This window comes from Dunckerocampus dactyliophorus, chromosome 21 (genome assembly GCF_027744805.1).
Source record: "Dunckerocampus dactyliophorus isolate RoL2022-P2 chromosome 21, RoL_Ddac_1.1, whole genome shotgun sequence".
NCBI classification, from domain to species: domain Eukaryota; kingdom Metazoa; phylum Chordata; class Actinopteri; order Syngnathiformes; family Syngnathidae; genus Dunckerocampus; species Dunckerocampus dactyliophorus.
The window spans coordinates 7,776,915-7,792,166 of NC_072839.1; the positions used below are offsets into that span (position 1 = coordinate 7,776,915).

Consider the following 15,252-nt stretch of genomic DNA (forward strand, 5'->3'; position numbering starts at 1 on the left):
TGAACTACGCTGCTGATGGGTATGTCATACAACTTCATGTAAAAAAAATCTGATCTATCCCTTTAAGCGGCAAAGTCGCAAAATTGCGACAAGCAACATAGCTGAATTTGCTGCTAATGTGATGCCTCATGTAGTTAATACTTTACATCAGGAGATGGCAGACATCTGTAACTTCAATCTGAGCAACATTTGTAGGCGTGTTTCTATGCAAAGTTTCGGAGACTTTGAAGCCCCGTGAGTCCATAACAGTCCACACGCAGCACATACTTGAGTCAATGCTTTGCTTTGCTTTGGGATGGCAGGACGTGGTAGTGTAAAAAAAAAAAAAACTGCAAAATAGCGACAGTACTATTTGTGGGAGACTTCTCGGCAGAAAATGCACATCAGCAAAACAGCCAATAGTGGACATCGCTATGAAACATAGTGACTCTGGACTGCTTTAGATGATATTGTAGTGTCAAGGTTTGGAGTTGTCTCACGCTTGTTACATTTGGCTGAGCGCCAGATGTAGTGGAACTTATGAAATGTTTGAAGTTACGAGCAGAAATGCAAGTCAGACGTATCGGCGACGATGTATTCAAAGATTGGGTTATCTGGCTTTCGTGCTTTAGTAATAATGTCAACCCCAATACGCAAAATAGCTCTCGCTTTGTAATGTCATGCATTGTTATATTGTGTTTTTGTATATTATTGATGGTTTGTATAATTGTGACGTGATAGTGGTCAATGTACAGCTTGTATAGCATCTTAGATTTTCTGTCCTCAATAAACAAACAGCCATTATTGTGTAAATAGCTACCAACAAGTCACAGTGAAAATGTCCAAATAGCGCCATTACATTACCAGGTTTATTCCTTTTTTTCCCCCACACAGGTTTAGATTATGGTCTTTATAATTATTTCTAGCATACAATTACGTATTGTATTTTATTTTGGAGAGCAGGAAGTGTTTCATCTCCGTGACAGAGCTGTGCTTGATCACTGCTTTATGTAACGTTTACGAACAAATACTGTAGTCTTACATAACAGTAATTCTTGATTTGAAGATTACACAAAATAATAGCTGTAAGTATGTTTTCAATTATTGATTGCCTTGTAGTTTGTCAAATTCTGATGGAAGATGAGTAATATTCAAAATAAAACCTCCAGGCAAGTCACCCTTGATACTGTACGTAATTACACGGCTCCCCAGAACAATGGAAAATTAATTAGCCTGGTTAATGGCCAACACTGGTTCAACTCCAGCATCAGAACCATAGTTTGCTGCGGTGGAAAAGGGGTATCTCTGACAGCGATGCCTCTAGCTTTACCCTCGTGAGCACAGCTGCCAGCGTTTGGGGGTCATGTTCTTGTCACTGCAGCAGCTCATCGTATTGGTTGCTCTGTGTGTGGCGCCAAGACCTGAGGGAATGTGATGACCTCTGTGAGCTCTTTGTGTCTGTGTGTGGTGACAATCCTTGCATTGCAGATGACAAAAACATGATTGTTAAAAGGGAAAATCAATGGTTCACATTTGTGTCTATCGATCACCTTGTACATTTGAATTGGGGAAAGAACATATGGCTGCTGTTGAATAAAAACAACATCGGATAGGAAGTCATTTTTGGTCCAGTGTTTCACCGAGCTGTATAGCCCTGTCAAGTTGTGTATCCCAAAGTGCAATAGTGTGGATTTTATTGTGGATTTCACCTGGCTAATAAATTGCAAAAGGTTGACGTGTAAAACATGTATATTTACACTACATGTTGTAGTGCAAACCGTGTATATAAAATTTTTATTTGCAAAAGAAAAAAATAGAAAATACTTTTTTTGAGCAACCATCATTGAATTTGCAGGGTTCCAAATGCTGAATCGTGAATATGTGGGGATCCACTGTGCTTTGCAGAAGTGTCAGCCGACTGATAAACCTTGTAGTGCCGAACGGGATTGTATTTCCATGCGTGCCTTCTCATTCTGCTGCCGCTTGGACTTTGGAAATGCTGATGGACCGAGAACATGATCTATGCTCGCTTCTTCAGCACAAAGGCATAAAAATAACCACGGATAGGAGAGCAAGAGGGTGGAGTCAAGCTAACGGAGGAGAGTCCATTGGAGGTGTACAGTAAGTCAGACGGGTTATTGGAGAGAGATGAATCACATCAGGTGAATCAGCTACACAACACATGTACGAGGAGATGTGTTGGAAATAAGTGCAGAGAGAAGTAGATTGCTTTATTCGAGCATGTGTACGTGTGTGTGATGGAGTGCATGTGTCTTCAGCTGGGGTCGCTACCTCCCAGTCAGCATGAGAGGAGCAGTACAAAGAGGACACGGCTCTGCTGGATAGATTGGGTAAACCTCCATATTTATTGTTATGATTCAGTTTGTTTGCTAAGTTGCATTAGCTGGGGTGCGAAGGTCCGCCATGACCCTGGGCATGAACCTCAGTTTTAAGGTCACGGTTCGCTTCATTTTGTGTACGGTAAGGAAACAAAATGCAAACTTCTTAGCTTTAATGTTTTTTTGATATGCGACCAATGCCAGCACACTCCTTTCGCGTTGTCCATTTGTTTTACGTATTTCAAAGGGAAGGCCCAAGTGTTCCCAAACACGAAAAAGGGTTTCTCAGAAGACTGCAAAGGCAAAAGGGGAGGGGGGAGCTAGATGACCTCATAATTTGCATAATTGGCCATGATGCAGAATTCAGTGTTTGTGTGTGGACAGATAAAACTGATCTGAAATGTGCAACATTTTCTCATGTTTTTAAACCTTATTTAGAAACAGAGTAAAAGCAGTTGCATTGACTTGCGGGTGTTCATTTCATGCAGCAGGAGACTCGCGTGCGTGTGCCTTATAACACGCACAGGTCATTTTAAAAAGTGTGTGCATGTGTGTGTGTCCTAGGCTCCATGTTAGTGTGCACTGATTTTAAAGATAACCTATATGTCATGATACATCTAATATCTCACTATGTTGTACCCAGCATGCCTTGCAGGCACTCTGTCAATAATAATTAATGTTACGGTGTTTGCTGTGAACCCTTGGACTGTTTTTGGGTTCGTACCATGAGTGAGACTGTCCTGTTCTGTTTGATGACCGTCTGTCCATTTTGCTTTGTGTTTCAAAACTAATTGTTGGATATTGCTTGCAATTGAAAGCACTTTCCTTAAGCAAGCTGAAGTGCCTCTGACTATGCCGTTGCAACACCATCTCCTGTATGGAATTGTAACTACGGGCTACACAAGCCACACAGACAACTCTATTATAATGTGTTTGTGAGCGAGGGCGACCAGAATCGAGGGTGCCACATAGAGGCAAGTCTTTCTGTGGCAGTCCAAATTTAATCGGGGTGGGCTGCCACAAATAAATGAATGTCTGGGAATCCCTGACATGACTGCCTGCACTGCATTTGTAGTAGACGCATGATGTGAGGCACACTTCCCATCTTCCACTCATTGTGTACCATGTGGGAAATCGGTTCACCGCTGTATTCCCAAGAATCTTCTTCCAAATATGTGTAGCATTACATTCCTAATAAGTGATCTTGAAACACACTGATAGACACATTTTAGACAATGAATAATACATGGTGTAACACTTATGCAATAGCTCTGTGATGGTAATTACTTTCTAGTAAGTTAATTGATTTTTTTACTAATGGCTTTTGTTCTTAAATTTCAGAACGTTCTTTGCCCAACGGTTCTTTGCCCAACAGCATATTAGAATCACCATGAGACATGACTGCTGCAACAGACATCAGCCAATTCAATAACATCCACTACACATCCAGCTGCATTAAGAGTCAGTCCACCTCTTTGTCCTAAAATGCGTAAAAAACAAGATGATGCCCAGGCATTGTTATATTTGGGTGATCATGTGCACAGTCTTGTTAATCTTCATAGCTGGTGCATCAAACTCTTTCCATTTGTTATTTAATATTATCGCAATGCTCACAGTGGAGTAGATCCCTGCTTTTCACTGAGATCACCAACGAAGGGGGGAAAAAAAACACAAGTAATTGATACGCCCATAAAAATGTCTTTTCATGGGACAACACTAAAGAAATGACAATTTGATGCAATGTAAAGTAGTCAGAGTACACCTTGGATAACAGTGTAAAATTGCTGCCCCCAGTACACCCAACTGTACTAATTGGGCCCAATTAGCCATTTTTTTCCTGGCCGGGGTCATGTGACTCGATAGTGTTACAAGGTCTTGGGTGTGAAAGAGGAGCAGGTGTCTTAAATTTGGTGTTATCGCTCTCACACTTGCTCATACAGGTCACCGGAAGTTCAACATGGCAAAGACCTCTGTGAGGATGTGAAAAAAAAAAATTGTAGCGCTACTAAACTGAGCTGCAGCATAGCGGCCAAGACCACACCGTGCTTTAACAGGAGAGGCATCATGATTTGCCATGGCCAACCAAAGAAGTTGCATGCACATGCAACTTAAAGTGTTCAATTCTGTTACTTGGTGAAAATATTTTCAGTTCCATAATCTCTAATAAGGCTGTCAAAGTATCAGATCGAGATTTGAAATGGGATCGGATCAAAGGCCAAAAATGCTGATCGGGACATCTCCATTGTATATATTTGACATTTTCTTCCCTTTACATTTTAAAGGGACATGTCTGTAGCATGATGGTCGATTATATCGAGTCGCGCAGATGGGTGATGGTGACATTTGATTTAGCTTTCAGATAAGAATAAAGGAGATCTAGCACTTTTCTCTCTGGCTGCAGTCGCCAAGTCAGATTAGCATCTCATTAGACTGAATTGCTGCAAACATCTGTCATTTTTTCCTAATCCTTTTGTTTTCACTGCAGACTGTGTTTTTGTTTCCAGCCAGTTGCATCGGACTTCCAACAGTATTCCATATTCGGACATTTTAGGAAGTCTGAGTTACTGTCACATTAAATTCCCATCATTTCTTAACTTTAATAGACTTAAGCCAACTGTTGCGGTTTTCTTGGTTTCAGGCGATATCAGTCTCTTAAGTATTCCACAAGAAGCCATGTCACCAACACTTTAAATGCCCTAAAATGCTCCTTTGCGGCTTTGTACTTGGCTTTACCTTAAGTCCCTAAATTACATATAGGAAACATTTTGGAGTGGTTGTCATGTGACTATTCCAGGATACGGCTTCCCCAAAATGGCAGCGTGTCAGCTATCTAGTTTCCAAAACCTTATTTTAAAAGGTAATATAAGCCATTTAACAAGTCTAATACTTTAATGGGGTATCAAATTTATTTTGTATTTTTTGTAATACAATTTAATTTGTTTGTAGAATCTTTCTGTAATGAATTAATATAGAATAAACTATGAAAACACCGCTATCAAGCTTTTAGCCTTAAAATAGGAATTGAAAGCCTGGCATGATGTGTTTGTCACAATAGCAAAAATGCTAATAAGATGCTCATTGGATTTTATTGTTTCAGTTATTTAGAATGAATACAGTTTATCTTCTTCGATTCAATTCAAAGTACATTTACTAACTACAAAATATCAAGTTGAGTTATTTATTTTCACCATCCATCCATCCATTTTCTATGCTGCTTGTCCTAGCCATTGTCAAATAATTATCGCGGTAAATTGATTGCATGCCCAACCGCGATAAATGAATTTCCGCTAAGGGGGATTCAGTAACAATAAATTTAATATTTTTGTATTTAGAGCAAAGAAAGTGTGGTTGTACTTTTTAAAAATATGGGTTTTACCCATTATTAGAGTCTTGTAGACATGAAATAACACCCCTGTAGTCACCTTTACACTCCTGTTATTGTTTATACCACATTGCGCAAGTCTTATGCGCACAAGAGATGGCTGTTGCTTTAAGCATAATATGCTGCCGAGCTAACTAATTAGCCTCCAATTTACTTAAAGGGTTTCAAACAGAGTGGGGAAGAAGGAAAAAGTAAGAAGCCAAAAACTTACCACTTCCACACGGAATGGGAGGATAACTATTTTTTTCATCCAGTCATGTCGGACATGCCATGGCTGACTACATGCAATAAGGTAATGTAATATAATGTCATGACATTCTAGTGACCAGAATACGACATATGACTTGTCTTTAAATGTTATTTGATTTATAATAGTCCATAGTCAACCACGAAACAGTGATCACTTATTCATTAATACCTTTTTGAAAAAGGGAGCAATGTTTGAACCACAAAGTGCCGAGGGATGTCCTGGCGAGTGATGGATGAGCATAAAGAAGGCAAGGAAGAGGGAGAGAGAGCCTGTGTGTGTGCGTGCGTGCGTGCAATGAACGAGATGTCTGTGGGTGTTATTTTGGTGGGGTTTCAGCTGAAAGTAACCTGTTAGTTTTTTTGGAGATTAAATAATAGCGTTGTCTGAAATCGCAATTGCGATCAGAAAACAGTCATTTGTTCAGCCCTGTTGCATGATCAAAACAGGCATAAAACAGGTTTAATTCCCCTGCTAGAGTCAGAGACCTGTTCCCAGAGGCAGCTGTTGTTCTCGTATAATCAGTTATTACCCTAAATACCCTCCTCCACCTGCCGGGAGTTTGTTGAGGTGTTCAAGTGGGCTCCAATGTGCCTTTTATATTCCAGTTTGGCAGACTTGATGCCCCTTCTAAGAGGACTCCTGGCGGTACCTCGTGTCAACCATGGCTTTTGATGAGGAAAAACATGAAAAAATATGTAATCCATAACAGTGGGGGTGCACTCGTCGAGGGCTGTTAGTGATGCCCGATTTCTGAGTGTATCCCAGCAGTCTTGTAGCTCCGGGGTAGCATGTTCAGGCCATATTTTAACTGACCTCATTTTGAGCCCAGCAAACTTAATGGTGGGTAGCATGAGTGAAATCCCAGATGGGGATGTGCCTGTGTCATGTAGGCCTTAGGCACATTGATACACACACTGGGTTCAGTGTTTTATCTCTTCTGGTTGCACATTTCCCATTCTGGTGGAATATGTGATGTACAGTTCTTAGGTCGGCATGATTAAAGTCCCACCCTGCTATAAAGACTTAGGGTGAGCAGCCAAGCGGTTGTTGATTCTGTCGTGCACAGGAAATTATCTCGAGAGATAAAACGATCTACATTTAAGCATCATGACACCCACGTTAGGTCAGCCGAGTCTATCAACCACAGGTGCCTGTGCACCAAGAGTTGTTGATGTAAGTACACAAGCCTATTTACTCGAGTCAGCTGTCCTGTAGTAGTACTTGAGTAGTACTTGACAATCTGCACAAGCTCCACCTCCCCATTTATGTGCATTTGAGAGGATATGGTCTTTGTAGATCTCCTGAAATCTATAATGAGCTATAATGATTTGATGACCAGATACCTAACTTCTTCCCTGAACAACGACTCCTCCTCGTGAGATGTCCTGTGGTGGTGTCATCAACAAACTTCGTTACAGTTTTGGTGGGGAAGATGGAGGTGCAGTTATGACAGGACTGGATTGACGACGAGGGTTGAGGAGTTTTTGCTGCCAATCCCAACATGCGGTGGTCTGTGAGTGATGAAGGCCAGAATCCATGTGGTAGTCTCAGATTGTTGAGTTTAAGCACCAGATTATTGTATTTAAATCAGAACTAAAATAAAAAAAGGATCCTTACATACGTGTTTTGATGTTCCAGATGAGATTGGGCTGAAGTGCATCTGAGAGTGCATCCTCCATGCATCTGCTTTCCCGATAAGCAAACTGATGGTTGTCGTGATTCTTGGGGATGACATTCTTCATGCGGGATACAGTAATCCTCTCAAAACACTTCATTACAATAGAGTCAGAGCAACGGGACGATAAATATTAAGGGATTTGGCTGATGTTTTCATCGGCTTTTAGACAGGTGGGGACTGTCGCCTTTTTCAGGGAACTGTTAAAGATGTCCATCAGTACTTCTGTCAGCTGGTAAGCACGAGGAAGGATGAGGAACTTTGACAATACGACATGTCGACATATACAGAAAACATTTTAAGACGGATGATCCTTTTGGGTCTCAAATTTTATGTCAAGAAAGGTGGTTGACTATGCAGGCTGACGTCGACTTAGCAGACAGTTTGTAATAATAATAATAATAATAATAATATGGTGGACTGGAACGTGAGTTGAGAAGCGGCACCAAATTAAGCGGATTTCACTCTATAATGATTTAATTGGTGATTTTAATTGGTGATTTACGCGTAAGGAAAAAAATATTTTAGTCTAGGGATGTCCAGGAAGCGATCTTCATGATCGGGATGGGCTGCCGATCCGCTGTATTTTGAAGATCGGATAATATCGGCCACAAGATCGGGCCGATCCGGTTGCCGGATCACGTTCGTAACTCTGGGCCACGCACATGGTAGGTGCGGTAATGCGCCTGAAAGACATGGAAAATGCAACACCACCACGCAGACATGTCCGCGGTGAAGTTTCCCTCGCTGTTCCCGGACTGCTGTGCCATTGTGCGGGGAGCTCGCACGCAGTGGCGGAGCTACATGGTGGCAACCTTGGTCACTCTCCGGCCACCCCACTGGCCATCTAGACATTTCAGGTATCAGCTTATGGCCACCCCTAAGTGAGTAATGGTCTGACCTTGGCAACCCCAATGAAAAATGTCTGACTCTGCCACTCTTGGCACAGGAAGTGCTGCTCTAACTGCTGCTTGTTTACACTACAGACCATCAATAAATTACTATTGAAGAGAGTCATAAATTCTAAAATCATACCACAAATTGATGTAAAGTATTTTGCACGCCCATTTTTTCCAATTTTATTTTTTATTGGATTAGAAACCTGACTCACAGAGGTTAGCTAAAAAAGCCAAACATTATTGTTGGTCATGCTGTGTAACAAAACAAGTAAATTCAGCAATACTTTGGTTGCATTATTTTTAATGCTTTGAAGAGCTATTTTCATAACCATATTCAATTCCACACATCCATGTTTGTAACAAAAGCTTATTAGAAAAAAGAAGGGATCGGTACCGGATCGGATCTGGCAAGACTATGAAAAAAAATTGTATCGGAAGCCGAAAAATGTGAATCGGGACATCCCTATTTCAGTCTGTGGTGATTATGACTTGGTTGACTTGGTTTATCAAGCAAAACAATTGGTGGAGCATGATGCAACTGTATTTACAGTCCGTTTTGATTCTCGCCATGAATGAATTGTTCAATAATGTATTTTTTAGGTTTTTTAGTTTGTGTCCTGTATAAAGATTATAAATTGAGAGTCCAGGGTTATGATAGCACAGGTGTATCCAACTTGCAAATGTGCTTCGACCAAAAGAAAGGAGAGATGAGCTATTTCATGTGACTACACACTTTCAATTGTATTTTTTTTCATAAAGTACATGTCCACTCAGTGTGCTCATGTGTCACTGAATACAGGCGTCATGTTTGAATAGAACACTTATAAAACTACTAACAGGTGAAGCAAGTATTCTTAGGTGAAATACTCAACATCAGCTGGTGTGCTACCGCTAGCATATGAGCTACCAGTTGGAGTGTAATAGCATCACTGTCTAAAGCTGTACACGCTGCGTGTTGGTTAAACAACTCAGACACACATACAGTATAGTGTTTTGAAGACAAGCCATACGTATTATAATGATAACAGGAGAGCAAGATTGCTAAGTGACACTTTTAAAAGTAAGTTGGCATGGATGTGATAGTTACTTCTAGATCGCCGGTGATCTAGCGAGCTACCGCCAGAGAGGCAGTGCAAATGGGTAAAAACGCCAGAGAGTTAAATGAAATTGAAACGTGAGCGATAACACATGCCTTATCTATATAAGGCATCGAATGTGACAAGCTGTCGTCAACTCACTACACATTTTACGGACTACTTTTTTCATTTGCACGATAATAAGGAATACAGTGAACTCAAGACGCTATTGCAACGACATGAGCAGGTGCCGAAACGGCAGAGAGGCGATTCCGGTTCATGTTTTTCAAAATAACGCGCAGTCAAACATTTTTATGATATTTGTAATTGTCTTCAAATTAATTGTGGTCAGTATGTGCGTATATATGTATCTAAACAGCATATGCAGTACATACATTAAATAAAATATATTACTTAACATTGTTTTCAACTTCATTTTTAAGGTGTGCCGGCTTTTATTTTGTAGTGGTGGGCCACGATCAATTACATGTAGCGGAAACCCTGCATAGCTGAATAAATCCATCTGTTCATCTTACATTATCATTCATTCGTGTGGGTGGGGGCAGAATGTAAAAAGTATACGTTTTTATGGGTGTCTTAATTACTCTGGGATTTTCGCTATTTGCTCATCAGTCCAGTGTATCTACTGTGTGTGTATATATATACACACAATATGTATACTGTATAGTATGTATACAGTACGTATACTGTAGATATGGGTATCAATTAGTTTGGTTTGGAAAATGTGGAATATCAGGAAAAGTGGGAATTTCTAGAATGTGCCTTAAAGCTCTGACTTCACTGAATGTTTTCATGCTGAATTTGTTTGAATTGCTTGACAAATGTGAAAGGACCAATAATCCTTAAGTTCAAAAGGGAATTTTTGTTTAGGAAATGTGGAATTTTGTGGAAAAAGGGTGAATCTCTGTGATGTGGACAATTGTCTCGATGCCCAGAATGAGTAAAATGTTTTCATGTTGGCATTGCTTGACCAGTTGAAAAATTTAACAAATATAGAAGATTCAATTTTCAGTGGCAATTTTTCCACAGAAGATGTGGAATTAAAGAAAATGTGGGAATTTGTGTTGATAGATGACCCTGTGTCCAGAAGGAAGCTGAACATTTGATTTTGGAATGGTTTGAGAAATGTGGAAGTAGTTAAGCGTGAAAAACTGGGCGGGATAAAAATAACAGACAAATTTTGGTGCAGAAATACAGACCAGATTGAACCGAACTGAGACAATTGAACCAAACTGAAGCAATTTAATGACACCTGGGGAAGCCTGTGCAGGTGATTTGAGTTTAGTAGATGATTAGTGTGTGACACTCAGTTTAAAACATTCATGCCCTGCAAAATTTGGGGCCGATTTCTTCACAGTATTCAAATTTTTTGAATTCCTGTTTTCGTGGGTTTTATGAGCTGGAAGCCCAAATTACGTAACAATAAACAAATAAACACTTGAAATCATTTAAATTGTGGGCCCTGAATCTATAATCTATGAAAGTTTTACTTTTTGAATGGAATTATGGAAATTAAACAACTTTTCCATGACGTTCTAATTTTTTGGAAAGGGTCTGTATAAACAGTGGCACTTCGGTTAGCTTCTGCCTTGGTTTGCATGTTTTATGGTTAACATCGGAAATGTACACCAGAGTTTTGCCTCGGTTTGCATGCATTCTCTGGTTAGCATACAACATTGCACATCTTGTCGTGTTGTCAATACACTGCGTGAGTTTGTATTCTTAATATATTTTTTAAATCGGAAAACGTCCTTCCATGTTAGCATCCTATTAGCTAGCGAACCAAATGTCGCGGTCTGTGATGCCATCAGTGGGTGACACTCAAAAAGCACTTTTTTTTATAGTTTTATAATTATAGTTTTACATGCATAAAGCAATTGTAAATGCATATCAATGACAAATGAAGGGCTAAATGAACATTTAAGATTACTGTTCCCAAAGACACAATGTGGCATTGAGACACCACATGGACACCACCTTCCTGTTTTGTCATGAGTTATTTCTCGAATTCAATAGTGTTTCCCATCTTCTTTATCAAAATACTGGTACTTGCAACTTCCTTTGGCTCTATTTTGGGTTACAGTATTGAGGTGAGAAACACTGTTGAGTTCAAGAAACAACTCATGTCAAAACAGGAAGGTGGTGGTGGTTAATCTGGCTGCCGTCTTCAATGAAAGTAACCTTACATTTTAATTTATCCCTTTTCATCTATGATTTACATGCATTTTTAATTGTTTTCTGTATGTCTTACTATAATTGTAGAACTATAACAATGTATTTTGTGTTAACACTTTTGGCTTTCTGGAACAGATTAATTGGATTTAAACGATTTCTTATGGGAAATATTGATTCGTTTAGCATCCATTTCGGTTAGAGTCAGAGTTCTGGAACGAATTAAAGACGCTAACCAAGATTCCCACTGTAAATGCATAATTGCTCACAATAATCTTACCTACTGTGTAATGATTCGTCTGTAATTACTTGCATTTGTGCAACATTGCCATGCCAAACAGCATAAACCTTTTTTAGAAAAAAATAATGTAACTAATGCACAGTTTGATGTCAGTGTGAGAGGCTTGGTTGTTTTTCAGTCATGCTTTGGAACACATTATTTGACAGTGGGGATTATGGATCACAACAAAAAAAAATAACAACAAATGTCAGAGTTTCACCCGCATGTTTCGCACTTGTCTTCACAGCAGTGTGAGATGATACATAACACACCAGTCCACAAACTCCTGGAGGGCTGGTCCATGGGGCGGTGAAGAGTCTGACAGCAGACACAGGAGGAGGACATGTCATCATAATATTTCACCAGATGGGTATTGGACTGTGTGGATCTGCATTCGTCAGTGTAGAGGATGAACAGCGGGGGGGAGAGCACACAGCTCTGATGGGAGCCAGATGAGGTTTATCGCATATCAGAGAAGATGTTGCCTTCCATGACCTGTGGGTGGGAAAATCCAGAAGCCATAAGATGAGCTGATGGTCTGGTGGAAGGAGGAGGGGAGTTTGTTGGCAAGGATGGGAGTAGAGAGGGTGTTGAATGCTGAAGAAAAGTCAGTGAAAAAAGTGGCAGAGGTATTGGGGCGTTCCTAATGTTCATGTTTATGTAGGATTACCGTACGTCCTTTTTCAGGGGCTCAACATTTGACATAATCATTAATGACACCATAATATCATCATGTGAAAACAGTGCTTGCCTCCTTCCTGATTTCTTATTTTTTTGCGTGTTTGCCTCACTTACATATTTCAGATCATCAAACAAATTGAAATATTAGTCAGTGACAACACAACTGAACACAAAATGCAGTTTTTGAATGAAACGTTTTATTATTAAGGGAGAAAAAAATCCAAACCTAATAACTGTTTGGGCCACCTAGCAGGAACAACTGCAATCAAGCGTTTGTGATAACTTGCAATGAGTCTTTTACAGCGCTGTGGAGGAATTTTGGCCAACTCATCTTTGCAAAGCGGTTGTAAGGGTTTTGCAGCATGAAGCGCCTTTTAAAAGTCATGCCGTTCTGAGGTAGACTTGCTGGTGTATTTTGGATCATTGTCCTGCTGCAGAACCCAAGTTGGTTTCAGCTTGAGGTCAGGAACAGATGGCCATTCTCCTTCAGGACTTTTTGGTAGACAGCAGAATTCATGGTTCCATTTATCACAGCAGGTCTTCCAGGTCCTGAAGCAGCAAAATTGCCCCAGACCATCACACTACCACCACCATATTTTACTGTTGGTATGATATTTTTCTGTTCTTATCCTGAAATGCGGCCTTACTTTTACACCAGATGTAATGGGACACACACTTTCCAAAAAGTTCAACAACTGTCTTGTCAGACCACAGAGTATTTTACCAAAGGTCTTGTGGCTCATCAAGATGTTTTATGGCAAAATTGATGCGAGCCTTAATGTTTTTTTTTGGTAATCACTTTTTCACACAGGGCCATGTAGGTTTGGATTTTTTTTATACCTTAATAATAAAAAGTTTAATTTAAATACTGCATTTTGTGATCAGTTGTGTGGTCATTGACTAATATTTAAATTTGTTTGACGATCTGAAACATTTAAGTGTGACAAGCATGCAAAACTAAGAAATCAGGAAGGGGGCAAAACCTTTTCACACCGCTGTACTTTCTGCTTTTTTATTTATTGTTTTATTCGTTAGGTTGTATATTTTTTAAATGTTGTGATGCTTTGAGATTAATGAGATTTGCATATGAAGCAGCTGAAGCAGTAAAACAGCCCCAGACCATCACACTACCACCACTATATTTTACTGTTGGTATGATGTTCTTTTTCTGAAATGTAATGATGTAATGGGACACACACCTTCCAAAAAGTTAAACTTCGTCAGACCACAGAGTATTTTGCAAAAGGTCTTGGGGATCATCAAGATGTTTTCTGTCAAAATTGAGACGAGCCTTAATGTTCTTTCTGTTCAGCAGTGGTTTTGGTCTTGGAACTTTGCCATGCAGGCCGTTTTTGCCCAGTGTCTTTCTCATGGTGGAGTCATGAACACTGACCTTAAGTGAGGCCTGCAGTTCTTTGGATGTTGTTGTGGAGTTTTTTGTGACCTCTTGGATGAGTCATGGCTGGGCTCTTGGGGTCATTTTAGTTGGCCGGCCCCTCCTGGGAAGGTTCACCACTGTTCCATGTTTTTTCCATTTGTGGATAATAGCTCTCACTGTGGTTCACTAGAGTCCCAAAGCTTTAGAAATGGCTTTATAACCTTTTCCACACTGATAGATCTCAATTAATCTTAGTTATGTTTTAAACTAAGGAGGGCAATCACTTTTCCACACACAGCCTGTAGGTTTGTATTTTTTTCTTCCTTAATAATACAAAGTTTAATTTAAATACTGCATTTTGTGTTCAGTTGAGTTGTCATTGACTAATGTTTAAATTAGTTTGATGATCTGAAGGATTTAAGTGTGATAAGCATGCAAAAAAAAAAAAAAAAAATCAGGACGGGGGCAAACACTTTTTCACACCACTGTATAATACTTTTATGAAAATTATTTGTAGTCTACTAATGTTTGAAGTTTGGAGAACCACGGGCATCACCATATGGTAATGTTTTTCTCTGGAGGTTTGCCAGGCCTTCACTGCAGTCACCTTCACTTGCTGCTTGTTTGTTTGTAATGCTACCTTGAAAAAAAATAACTTAGGGCAGTGGTGCAAGACCTGATAACTAAAAGCACCACCGAAAACAAGGCAAACAGACAAGGAAATGACAAAAACCTCAACTGTAGTACAGAGCAAAAAGCAAATAGTTAGCATGACCAAAACTTGGCTTTAGGGAAACAGGAACCGGGGGAAGACGAAGAAAAGCAACTGTCAAAGCTACAGTAAGTGTGTTGTGAAGTATTTCGAGGAGTGTTGAGGAATACTGATCCGCCATCTTCCTGCTGCAGCCGCTGTGCTTAAAATAAGCCACTAATTGCCAAGTGGCTGCAGGTGTGCCTCATACAGCCTCTTGCTGGAAGTCTGGGCGACCATGCCGTATTCCGGGAAGGATTACAAATAAGCATCTTGCCCAAGACTCCCTCAGAAAGACGCTCAATTATTTTATCAGTTAATTCTGCCATGAAAAATACCTATTAAAGTGATATGCAATAGTAAGTCAAT

The 15,252-nt window shown here is 39.9% G+C and overlaps 1 protein-coding gene across 3 annotated transcripts in view; it reads left to right on the plus strand.

Annotated features, from left to right (window-relative positions):
- The window catches only part of LOC129174216 (E3 ubiquitin-protein ligase HECW1-like), an 84,915-nt gene that overhangs the window by 20,577 nt on the left and 49,086 nt on the right, over positions 1 to 15,252 (plus strand). The window lies entirely within an intron of this gene.